The sequence below is a fragment of the Triticum aestivum genome, chromosome 7D, assembly GCF_018294505.1.
Source record: "Triticum aestivum cultivar Chinese Spring chromosome 7D, IWGSC CS RefSeq v2.1, whole genome shotgun sequence".
Lineage (NCBI taxonomy): Eukaryota > Viridiplantae > Streptophyta > Magnoliopsida > Poales > Poaceae > Triticum > Triticum aestivum.
In genome coordinates this window covers 427403983-427408272 of record NC_057814.1, presented here as the reverse complement: position 1 = coordinate 427408272, position 4290 = coordinate 427403983, and positions in this window count along the sequence as shown.

Genomic DNA, 4290 nt, shown 5'->3' with positions numbered 1-4290 from the left:
GACCAAGCCTTCCATGAGTTGAAGAAAATGTTGACCACTCCGCCTGTCCTGGCCGCGCCGACTGAGAAGGAGCCCATGCTCCTCTACATCGCCGCGACAAGCCGAGTCGTCAGCACTGTTGTTGTGGTCCAGCGCCCGGAGGAAGGCCGAGCCCAGCTGGTCCAGAGGCCGGTCTACTATCTCAGCGAAGTACTGTCCAGCTCAAAGCAAAACTACCCGCACTATCAGAAGATGTGCTATGGGGTATACTTCGCTGCCAAGAAATTGAAGCCCTACTTCCAAGAGCACCCCATCACGGTCGTGTGCACGGCCCCGCTCGCCGAGATCATAGGCAGCAGGGATGCATCCGGCCGGGTGGCCAAATGGGCCATTGCCTTGGCGCCCTACACAATTTTCTATCAACCCCGCACCGCCATCAAGTCGCAAGCATTGGCCGACTTCCTCGTCGACTGGGCCGAGACCCAGTACTTACCGCCGGCTCCCGACTCCACCCATTGGCGGATGCACTTTGACGGGTACAAGATGCGCACTGGCTTGGGAGCCGGCATCGTCCTCACCTCTCCCAAAGGCGACAAGCTCAAGTACACGCTGCAGATCCACTTCGCCGCCTCCAACAACATGGCCGAGTACGAGGCGCTCGTACATGGGCTCCGGCTAGCCAAAGAACTCGGCATACGCCGGATCCTATGCTACGGCGACTCAGACTTAGTGGTCCAGCAATCATCTGGCGACTGGGACGCCAAGGACTCAAACATGGCAAGCTACCGATTCCTCGTCCAGCAGATGAGCGGATACTTCGAAGGGTGCGAGTTCCTTCACGTGCCAAGGGCCGACAACGACCAAGCAGATGCCCTAGCACGGATCGGCTCCACTCGACAAGCCATACCGACGGGCGTCTCCCTCCAGCGCCTCCTCAAGCCGTCCATCAAGCCGTCTCCAGAGTCGGATTCCATCTTCGTACCGCCTACGCCAGAAACAGCCGGATCCGGCTCAAGAAATCCCGCAGGCGGCGCGGGGACTTCGATGACTGCCCCGGGGACTGACGTAGTCGCACCCGGCCTAGGGACTTCAAAACCCGGCCCGGGGACTGCAGCAGTCGGCCCGGGGACTGCAACGACACAAGAAGTGGTGGACGACTCCAATGCAACACCCAACCCACCCACCCGAGTCATGGTGGCCACATTAACAGCAGAAGAAGTCACAGCTCCCTCATGGGCCCAGCCCATCCTCAAGTTCCTAGTCAGCAGAGAGCTGCCGGCTGATGAGATCGCAGCAAGACTAGTGCAACAACGAGCCGCAGCATACACAATAATCAACAGGGAGCTTGTGAAGCGCAGCGTCACTGGAATCTTCCAGCGTTGCGTCGAGCCAGAAAAAGGAGTGGCAATCCTCAAAGACATCCACCAAGGCGAATGCGGCCATCACGCCGCCTCAAGATCCCTCGTGGCCAAGGCTTTCCGCCATGGGTTCTTCTGGCCGACTGCCTTGGAGGATGCTAAAGAAATAGTCAAGACCTGCAGAGGATGTCAAGTCTTCAGTTCCAAACAACACCTGCCGGCTTCTGCCCTCAAGACCATTCCCCTCACCTGGCCTTTTGCCGTCTGGGGACTGGACATGGTGGGCCCTTTCAAGACGGCCCGCGGTGGCTTGACACATCTACTCGTTGCTGTGGAGAAGTTCACAAAATGGATCGAAGCAAAGCCGATTAAGAAGCTGAACGGGCCGACTGCCGTGACATTCATCACCGACATCACTACTCGGTACGGCGTGCCGCACAACATCATCACCGACAACGGCACGAACTTCGCGAAAGGCGCACTGGCACGTTTCTGCGCGACACAGGGCATCCGACTGGACTTAGCGTCCGTTGCCCACCCGCAGTCAAACGGCCAAGTCGAGCGAGCAAATGGACTTATGCTCTCCGGCATCAAGCCCCGATTGGTTGTACCACTAGAGCGATCGGCCGGCTGCTGGCTCGAAGAGCTGCCGGCTGTCCTCTGGAGTCTGCGAACTACACCCAACAAGTCAACCGGCTTCACTCCATTCTTCCTTGTGTACGGTGCTGAGGCTGTCATCCCAACAGACATCGAGTTCGACTCGCCTCGGATCACCATGTACACGGAGGAGGAAGCCAAAGAAGCAAGAGAAGACGGCGTCGACCTACTGGAAGAAGGTCGGCTGTTAGCCCTCAGCCGGTCCGCCATCTACCAGCAAGGCCTGCGCCGCTACTACAACCGCAAGGTCAAGCCAAGATCCTTCCAAGAGGGCGACCTTGTGCTCCGGCTGATCCAGCGAACAGCCGGCCAGCACAAGCTCTCGGCCCCTTGGGAAGGCCCCTTCGTCGTCAGCAAGGCACTCGGCAACGACTCCTACTACTTGATCGACACGCAAAAGCCAAGAGCACGCAAGAGAGACGACTCCGGCAAGGAGTCGGAGCGACCATGGAACGCAAACCTCCTAAGACGATTTTACAGCTGAAAAGCAGTATGTATCACGCTACCCCTTTTGTATTAAGTTACAAACCAACAGCCCCCCCGAACAGTACTCGGGGACTGCCTTTTATTTATCTATGAATGACGAGTGTCGTATCCATGAATGTATTATTACATTTTGAACTCTTGTCCGGCACTGGGTCCGACTAGTCGGCCCGGGGACTGGCCGCCTTGAGCTATATTCTAAGTTCTTCCCAAAGTCAGCAAAGTAGTGTGCCGGCTCCCAAGTCCTCCCTTGTTGAAAGTCGCAGCTCAAATAACTGACTGTCCGACTAGCAAGAGGAAAGACAGAAAAGACGCCCACACGAAAAACGGCTAAGGAACAACTAACCCATATAGCAAAGTGACGGCCTCCTTATACGCCTGCCGGCTATCACAGCAGCCGGCTGGCCGGCTTCCTAAAAAACTTAGCTTAAGTCCAGCAGAGCTAAAAGTACTTCCCCCTCCCCAATCGGCCAGGCACTCCCCGGCTACAGTTTGTAGAAAAACTGTTTGACTAGGGAGGCGGCAACCAAGGGAGGGCGGCAAAGGAAAAAAGCAGAAGGACAAAAAGCGAAAGTACAAGGAAAAGCCGATTGCATAACTTATATACATAAAGCCGCCTAAAGGCTGGCAACAGACTTGAGTTTCAATACACCCAGTGGGTGGAATTGTGCAGACTTAACCAAACATTGTTCCAAAGCAACAAGACAGGAAAACAAAAGAAAGAAGACTAAGGCGCGACTTGGAGGCTGAACTGATCGGTGAAGGCAGCTCGCCGGCTCTAGGAGTGGCCGCCTAGTTGGTCCCGGCTTGACCACCTCCCGCGGCAGGAGACGCACTCGCACGCGACGTAGTGCTGGAGGCGCGGTCAGGCTGGCCGGCTACTCCACCAGCCGGCTCGGCGTCTTCACCCTCCTCCTCCTCCTCTTCGCCCTCGTCGCTGGAGTCGATCTCCTCCGCCGAGTCCTCGCCGTACGCCGGGTCCAGCCCGAACCAATCTTCCGGCTGGGCGACTCCATTGTCGTCCACCTCGGGGGCGAAGACGTTGGTGTCGGTGTAGTCGGCAATCGCTGAAGCCCGCCGAATGATGGCCGGCCGTGCCGGCTCCAGCTCCGTGTCGGCTTGCTGCCGCCAGGTCGCCAGCTGGTCCAGGTTCAGGCCGGGATACCAGGCCTTGACGAACTCCAGCGCCCGCCTGGCGCCGGAGCGAGCCGCTGACGCCTTCCAAGCCTCGAAGCGGCCGACGGCCACCTCCAGCCAGTCGGCGGTCCGGCTGGGAGTGCGCGGGACCACTTGGCCGGGCCAGAGGGCGGCCAAGACCTGCGACCCGGCACGCTGAAGCCGGCGGAGCAGCCTGTGAGCCGGCTGGATACGAGCCTGGATCGCCAGGAGCTGCTCCTCCAGCGAGCGGCCGGCGGTCGGCGAGATCTCGAAGCCGGCTTGCCTCTTCGCCTGGCGACGAGCTTCAATGGCCTGGTTGGCAGCAGTTGAGTAGCCAGGGAAGTACTCTGCGCGAAGGAGAAAAGGAAAGAAGAACACCAAAATCAGAAAAACAAGCCGAAGTGGCAGATGGCAAGAAAGGATGAGGGGATAGACGACTTACCGTCAACCAGGTCCTCAATCTGGCCATAGCCAGAGACCAGAGTCTGCCTGGCCTCTGCCCAGCCAGCCGCCTCCGTCTCGAACTCGGCCTGGAGGGTGGCTTCGCGATCCTGCGCAGCCTTCAGCGCAGCCTTGTGGCCTTCCTCCTGGTCGGCCAGCTTCTTGACCAGGCGGTCGCGCTCCTGCACCAAAGCGGCGAGCTTCGCGTCCTTGG